Here is a 9,415-nt window from a genome sequence, read left to right on the forward strand (position 1 = left end):
GTATCAACTTTTTTATGCTCATTTGGACGACAAATATGACATGTAGCATGACCTTTTCTTATGCTTTTTTTAATGACACGCTGTAGTATGAATATTCTATAGTATGACTTTTTTGTGCTATTTTGGACGACATGCTACAGTTTGATTTTTTTAGGCTTTTTTGGATGACATACCAAAGTATGTCTTTATTATGCTGTTTTGACGAAATGCTTCTACGACATAGTATAGTTTGACTTTTTTATGCAATTTTTCATCAACATGCCATAGTCTATAGTCTGCTATAGACTTTTTACGCTATTTTGGACGACATGCTACAGTATTACTTTTTTGTGCTTTTTTTGAATGACATGCTATATCATGATATTTTTGTGCTATTTTCAACAACATGCTATAGTATGATTGTTTTTATGCTGTTGTGGATGAAACGCTATATTACAACATTTTTATGTTAATTTGTACACCTTACTATGATAACATTTTTCTGTTATTTTGGATGACATACTATACTATAGTAAGGATTTTCTACATAATATACTGTTACATTTTTGAATATTCTTGACATAATATATTATGACATTTGTTTCATTCTCCCCAATGAACTATACTATGACATTTTTTCAGCTTTTTTCAACACACAATACTTTCTCAAGATATTCTAGGAAATGATTTTTAGTTTTTTCACATACTATACTTTTAATTTTAATTTTAATTTTAATTTCATACTATGATTTTTTTTTCAACATAATATAGTATGTGATGATTTTACTTTGTGCAGGAATAGGATTATTGTCATCACATCTGTAATTCAATAAGCAAAAGATTATTTCTCTGTTTGACCACTTGGTGGCAGACTTGTGTTTTAGATTTATTACAGGTATCCTGCATGGTCAAAAATATCAGCTCATATTAACCCTTTTCAATATCCACATGGTACTTCAGATGTTGTTTCAAAGGTATATTTAGGTACACAGCCAGCCTGTCTCTTTATTAGGCTACTCTGCTGTTTGCCATCTTTTGCTATGATCCAAATGTTGGCACATGTTTTCATTTAAAGTGAAAGTACATTGACCATGTCAGGGTTTGGCTGCAGCTGTGGTTTAACGCCTTGCTGGGCTCAAGTTTTATCAGGCCAACCACTCCTAGACTTGTATTGACTGATTCATAATGCAGATACACTGTGGAGCTGGGAGCTGTGTCGTGAGGTGAATTCCTCCTCCATCTTTGATCAACAAAGAATGGCAATAATTGCACAATCACCCGGAATGCTACAGCACACAAACATTGTCTGATTGCACCGAAATTGAACAGAAACCTGTTGCTGATACACAGTAGAACACAAAACAATATAAGTTATCCTAAAACCAAATCATGACAAGGGATATGATTATATTCACAATTCATTGAGTCATTGCAACTAATCTAATCTGTGCTTATTGTTTGCTCAGTGACTTGCCAATTATGTGTATAGAGGTTCTGTTTTTCTGTGTATATGAAGAGTTTTGATTCCAAATAACACATCCAACAATTAAAAGGAAAATGGTGAGGTAAAGAAGCTTGTTTGTTGACAACAAACGATGGTGTACGAGCAAAATTGATAGATATATCCATAAATACAATTACTATGAAATTGGCTTCGGAAACGACCTTTTCTAACTAACACAAAGAAAACAACAGTTAAAGAGTTTGTTTAACCAAGACAGTCTGACAAAAGACACAGAGATCCACACCCAACAGTGCAAACAATGTTCCCTCAAAACAAGCATGTTAAATAACATGTAAATATAATAGCAGGGTTTTGTCCTGCCTTGTTTCTTTTTTGTTCTTTTGTTTTTCTGATGCTATAATCTTATAGTCGTGTCTCAAATGCTACCTTATTGTTGCAACATTTGGTTTCAAAATGAATCACAATGCTGAGTCACACAGTTAACTAGAAAACACTCAGATATTAAGTGACATTTGTTGATCATGTACAACCATATAAAATTCACCTTGAGTCTTTGAAATATACTGAATTTGTGGCAAGCTCGTCATTAAGCCATAAACTGTACCTGATGATAAAATTACACCAAAATTTACTGACTTTCCATTATAAAAAAAATCTCACAAGGAGTCTATTTCAGGTAATCAAAACGGTTTGTATAAGTATGTCAGTGTTAGTGACATACGAATAACAAAATCAGTTGAGATCATTATTTTTACAGTTCTTTCTGTAATTAGAATACATTCACTATTTTTGCATTCTGATATTTCACCTGCAAAATTTCACTCAAATAACAGGTACCGACATAGAAGTGATACATAATGACCACAAAGAGACACATAACAACAACAAACAGATGCATAAAGATGTGTAAAAAAACAAAAATAGTTTTACAATGACTATCAGAAGGGGGAAAACAACAGAAATACACAAATGACTAAAAAGAGATGTAAACAACTACAGAGACCCAAAATGACCACAGGGAAATGCTAAGGAAAGAGAAACAAATAACTTCAAACAGATGCAAACTATCTGCAGAGCAATACAAAAAGACTTGGATCAACAATGAAAAACAGCAAAAATAACCAAAATGGCCAAAGCAACACAAAGAAGCAGCATAAACAGACTCGAAATGCCTATACACACAACAACAAACTACAAAGTGATGCAAAAAAAGCTGCAAAGGTACACAAAGAGACTCGAAACAACCACAAAAAAGAGCAAAACAACTACAAAGAAATTCAAAATGACTACAGAGAAATGATAAGAAACTACAAACAGACACAAAACAACTGAAAAGATACAAAACAGCTGCAAAAGAGACTCAAAACAGTTACCAAAAAGGGCAAAACAACCACAAAGAGACACAAAACCACAAAGAGATGTGCACCAACTACAAAACGATGAAAACTAAAAGCAGCTAAACCGCTATAAAGTCTTTGTGTCTTACTCCTATGTAGGAGAGGTGGTGGGGCTTGTATTGGGTGTGTATTAACACACCCAATACAGCATGTGTTAGACACATTAACATTTTTTCTGCCAACAGTAAAGAAGTGTCTGCACTCGTATGTACAGAAACTTTTACCAAACAGAAAACAAATCTGATGAACAAAAATATAAACTAAAACATGACGACTGACTTTTTAAACACTGTATTTTGTGAATTTTCCATTGACAGTATAAAGCATAAGTTTGGTGACATTTTTAAAGCTTTAGTCTTTTTTATTGATAGAGAATTTCAACTTTCTATAGGGTAGTCTTTCAAACCAAATGCAATAGCTTTGCTAAATTTATAACCACAGTTTGCACTGGAAAAATATCCCGTATAGTTGTCTGTACTGTGCATGTTGTGTTTTTTTATTGAATGTTTTGTGATTTTTCAATGATGTGTTTCAACCAACCGAAGCCAAAGGCAAATTTCGTTGGGATACACTGGGATATAAAAGCACTTTCAGGGGAAGAAAATTATATAAAAGCAGACTGTTTTGTTGGTGACCAGAGGAGAATGCAGAGTGTAATAATTTTAAGTCAACTTTTAACAAATATATCAAATTTGACTGATCAAATATCAAATATATAATAACAGAGGTAATTCAAGGTTTTTGTACAAGCGGAAAAGTCATGTTTTTGTGTGTGGTTTGTGTGGTTTGTGTGTGTGTGTGTGTGTGTGTGTGTGTGTGTGTGTGTGTGTGTGTGTGTGTGTGTGTGTGTGTGTGTGTGTGTGTGAAAACGTGTCTATTGTTGTCCATGTCAGTCATAGATTGTGGCCAAACAGTAGTTGTGGGTTATAACCATGGAAACAGTCATTGTAAAGGAGCACACCTGTGGAGCTGAATAACAGGTATGGGGCAGACTGTGTTTGGTTTTAGGACCTAAGCTGTGTGTGTGTGTGTGTGTGTGTGTTACAGATACAGTGGAAGACGTTATGTATTAATATTTGAACACTCTCCGGGGTTTCCTTGTTAACTGAAACCTGGTTGCAGTGGACAGTGAACCTCTCTGTCTGCGGACGCAGCAGTTGCTAGGAGTCCCCCTCAGTTGTTTTTGGGGGGAGAAACGGTCAAAAGCCACATGTAAACAGAAACAATATACTACTCCTCTGAGTGTTTTGATGGAGTTTAAGTCTACAGATAACATTGTTTACACCTTGTCATTATGGAGATAACCTCTGGCCTCTTCCTTCATGGGATACAAATTAACATGTGATGTGTAAATAGAAGACGGCTCTTCAAAGCACCAGAGGAAGACTCACACTGTGCAAGATGTCATGACAAAATGCAGGGGGGTAATAAAAAGGACTGAAATGGAGAAGAGAGTTAAGGTAAGGATAGGATAGTAAAGGAAATGAGAGAGGAGGAAACACAAATAATGGATACAACAGAAAAGCAAAGGATAGCAAAATAAAGGCAAGGTGAAGAAATGAAGGAAAGGAGAGGAGAAGGGAGGAAAGAAATGGAGAGGAGAGGAGAGGAGAGGAAACAGGGAGAATGAAAAAGGAAGTAAGGGAAAGTAACAGTTAGCAAAGGAAAAGAAATGAGAGAGGACAGGAGAGGAAAATGAGGTAAGGAAAGAGAGAAAGGGAACATGAGCTGAGTAGAGGAAATCAAGGGAGTAGAGAGGAGGGTGAGAGGAGAGGAGGATCAAGGAGGGAATAATGTAAAGAAAGGAAAGGAAAGGACAGGATATAAAGGCAAATGGGACAAGAAGAGAGGACAGCAAGGGAGAGGAACAGAGTAGGGAGGGCTTCAGTTGTATTTTGGGATGAGCTTAGCTGCACAGGTTCAGAACTGAGGGTGAACAAAAACAAGACAGAGGTGTCCAGTTACAAAGCCATAAACATAGTTACCAGGCAAGTTCCTAAACTGATACAATCTCCTGCTCCCTGATCCCTCATCCACCATCCATGTGGGGAATATTTGAAGAAATTATCTTTCAGCACCATGGACCATTTTCACAACAAATATTTTGACTTGTGGGAATATCACAGGTAAATATCACTGATGAGATTTATGATGGCTCATTTCCAGTAAATGTCCCTGTTAGCTATCCATGAGCCAGCATGCAAAATACCAGGGCCTCCCCTAAGTGCAATGCAGTTAATGTTATTGAATACACCTGCTCTTTTTCTACCACATATCAAAACATGGAAAAAAAAGTCTTTTCATTTCACATCTACCAGTAAGTCTTTAAACAGGTTTTGTTTACCATCCCTAATATTGATTCAAATTCTCTCTTCCAACAAAGAGGGCAAACTTACTAAAGGGCTTCAGGCAAAAGCAGGTTTCCTAGAATCTGCAGTAGGGAAAGCAAAGCCCCAGGGTATTCATTCCTGCACTGTCTGGGGAGAACTGGTTTGGTGGCTCTGCCTCTTATTGTGTGAAATCTCTTAATGTGGTACAGTCAATTGTGTCAGGAATGTACGACCCATAGACCTTTGTTTTGCCTGTTCTTGCATTTCAGAGTAATTGCTCTGCTTAACTGAGAGCACAATAGACTTGAAGGGATAGATTTTTTTAAGTTGGGTTGTATAAGGTACTCGTCCAAAAGTCAGTGTATTACAAGCAGTACATGGTGGTCAACATGCCCTCAGTTTGGAGAAGCAAGCTCGAGTACTGCCGCAGAGGCTAAGAAATCCACTGCTTGGGATGAGGGTTTGCGGCAAATCCATGAGCAAAACGTACTTTAGTCACTTAAAAAAGGACCTTTCATCCGGACACAAAATGTTAAGCAGAGAAACCACGGGCCATGGGGCCCGGTCCGGCTCAGCCCAATGAAATAACATGCTGCACCACCCTGTGGGCCCACCACCTGCAGGACTGGAAATCAGGGCCGGGTGCATTGTGTGCCTGTCAGGACTGTGTGCCTGTCTGGACTCTGTCCTTTTCAAGAGCTTCCCAGGGTGAGAAGGACCGGGCGGGTGTGGAGATACTCAAAAGCCCCCAGCTGAGTGCCGCTGAGTTGGAGTTCTTCCCGGAGAATGAGAGGGTCGCCTCAATGTGGCTGTAAGTCGCTAAGAGGAGGTCTCTGGACGGTGTCCTGGAAAGGGTGCAAACTGGGGACTCCATTGTTCTCCTGGGAGAGTGGTGTTTTGTTTGTTTGGACTTCTGGATATTGTTGTTGAGCGGAGGAAGGAACACTTTGGGGAACTCCTGAACCCTACCATCACGTCTTCCGTGGAGGAGGCAGAGTATGGACACTCGAGGGAATCTTCATCCATAGCCCTGGCAGAGGTCGCTGAGGTAGTCAAAAAGCTTCTCGATGGCAAGGTGCCTGGTGTGGATGAGATTCGCCCTAAGATGCTTAAGGCTCTGGACATTGTTGGGCTGTTTTGGCTGACACGCCTTTTCAGTGCCGCTTGGAGGTCGGGTACAGTATCTGTGGAGTGGTAGACCAGGATGGTGGTTCCCATTTTCAAGAGCAGATTGGGTCAGATTGAACAATTGTCGAACCCCGGATTCCGGAGGAACAATGCGGGTTCTGTCCTGGTCGTGGAACAGTGGATCAGCTTTTTACCCTTGCAAGGTTGCTGGAAGGGTTGTGGGAGTTTGCCTATCTGGTCTACATGTGTTTTGTGGATTCAGAGAAGGCTTATGACCACGTCCCTCAGGGAGTCCTGTGGGGGGTGCAGCAGGAATACAGGGTACCAGGGTTGCTTCTGCGAGCAATCCGGTCCCTGTATAACCAAAGTAAGAGCAGTGCCCGCATACTCGGCGTGAAGTCAAACATGTTCCCGGTGGGTGTTGGCCTCCGCCAGGGTTGTCCCTTGATGTTGGATCTTGTTTGTGAAATTCATGAGCAGGATCTCGAAGCACAGCTGGGGGGAGGAAGGGGTCCTGTTTTGGGACCTCAGAATTGCATCTCTGCTTTTTGCAGATGATGTGGTTCTGTTGGCTTCATCACACCGTGACCTTCAGCATACACTGGGGCAGTTTGCAGCCGAGTGAGAAGCAGTCGGGATGAGAATCAGCACCTCCAAATCTGAGGCCAGGGTTCTCTGCCAGAAAAGGGTAGATTGTCCGCTCTGGGTGGGGGGAGAGTTGCTACCCGAAGCGAAGGAGTTCAGGTATCTCGGGGTTTTGTTCACGAGTGAGGGTAGAATGGAGCGTGAGGTGGACACAGACAGTGTGGCGCAGCGTCTGCAGTAATGCGGGCGCTCCACCGAACTGCTGTGGTAAAGAAGGAGCCGAGCCAAAAGGCAAAGCTCTCAATTTACCATTCCCTCTCGTCTGGCCTGGGAATGCCTTGGGGTCCCTCAATAGGAGCTCAACCAACATCTACTCTGTATAATAGCCCTCACTGTACCTCATTTAATTCCACTTCACAAAATCTACTATCTGCTATCCCTTTGAGATTGTGCATGAATACATATTCCAAACCAGCAACATGTACAGACGTTTGAATCAAAAACCAAACTCGGGTGAGAAAGACAATTTTCCAAGTATTGTCAGATGTCTTTATTTTCTGAATAATGCAGTGAGGTGTCACTATCATGTATAAATGCAACATACATTTTGGTGAACAGTGAAAAAAGCTTTATAGAGAGCTCTTCATATTTGGTACAGGAAATGTCTGGAACGTTTCCTGTACCAAGGGACTTTTCCTGTGCTAAAAAAACTGAAACTGAATGAACAATATAAAAGTACTTTCAGGTGAAAAAACAGAAAAAATGATGTATTATTTATGGCCACAGGAGAACACAGATATAAATAATCAACAAAAAAAGTTTGGTAATTGACATTGTAACCAGCCAAGCATTTACCAGTGTATATAAATATATAACTCCATATAAATAAATTTAACTTAGAGAGAATGATTAGTAATCAGCTAGCCCTTGACCCAAAGCACAAATATTCAAAAATGATCTTAAACACATAACTAAATGCAATGCTCATCACAACAACCAGATACACTACAACTCCTTCTCTCACCGGCTCGTTCTCAATAGATCAACTATATGTGAGGAAGATGCTATTTTGGTTGGCCAGTCAGGCTTCACTTTTCATTCAGGCCAATTTGACTGTGGTCTTTGCATTTTGCATGTCACGACAAACACTTCTACTTTGAGTTCAGAGGCTGTTGATTAAGTAAAGCTACATCATTAACAAAGCCGAGCCTAAAATACAAAGGTGTGTTGTATCAATATTTGCTCATGCTCAGCACTGAGCACACCTTCCTGACATACCGACAGTTAAAAAACAGGAGATAAAGAGAGGGCTCGGCACATATCTACACTGTCATTTCTTTTTAACACTCACTTTGTTCAGTAAATCAATAATATTCACAAACAGGTCCCTGATTGTGACGCTTTTATTTATTGCATAGCTTGAGCTTTTTTTTACCAAATCTCTCTTAAAAGATTAGCTATGATGACTTGAAATGTGTACCAGTTAGCATTACAGTGCATAAAGGCAACAAAAAAAGGTGATAATGGTTCTGATACAAAACCATAGATCAACCAGTAACATTAATTGTGTGCCACAAAATTGCTGGGATCAGTACCAACTCCCCTTTTATCAGAGAGGCGTGGCGTCACAGATGCAGCAGACAAACACAGACACACACATATTTAAAGGGGCACTCCAAAGACACATTAAGTTCAGTTTAGTCATCACAGAGTCCCACCCAGCCTGTAAAACAGTTGTGTAATTACTTCTGTGGATCTGAAGGGAGCTTTCTTAAGGCTGTGTTTGAAATCACTTTCTTGATCATTTTTTCATTACTCCTCATACATAAAACACTAAATAGTTTACTTTGTTTAGATGCTTCAGACACGTATAAATCATCGTCATCATCTAGAGCTGTAGTCACACAATGGTAATTTTCACATCTATAAAATATAAGTGCATTATGGGATTGAAAGAAGAAAAGGAGTGTCCATAAAGTGGACATTCCTTTTTTTGCTGGATTATTTGCGGGCACTTTATATTGCATACATCAGCCCAATCACCAGAATAAAATGTTTGCATTAGGAATGCTAATTTAAAGTTGTTTTGTGACTGATAGTTGACCCTTGTTAACCAATCATTAACTGTCAACCAACAAGTTTGGTGGGTTATCATTTAGAATGGGTAGAATCCTGGGTGTCCCACATATTTTATTTTATTTTATTTGACATTTGCTGTCACAAAAAGATTTTGTAGCACTATTGAAATAAAAATATAATATAAATATATATACTGTGCAGTTATTCATTACACCACTCTTACAATGCACAGAGCATACTGTTGTCACAGATGGACCAGTAGATCATCAGGCGTGGTGAAAGTGAAATTTAACCATCCATTTTGCTGGGTATAGAATTAACATATACTCACTCTGCTTTTCTCTCATCCCTCAATCTGATCGGCTAAGATCAACTGATCAGTTTTCCATGCTGCAACTCAAACTGCTGCTGAGGGATAAAATAACCCAAGATGATTTTCGCCTCCGCTGCAT

The sequence above is a fragment of the Plectropomus leopardus genome, chromosome 5, assembly GCF_008729295.1.
Source record: "Plectropomus leopardus isolate mb chromosome 5, YSFRI_Pleo_2.0, whole genome shotgun sequence".
NCBI classification, from domain to species: Eukaryota; Metazoa; Chordata; class Actinopteri; order Perciformes; family Serranidae; genus Plectropomus; species Plectropomus leopardus.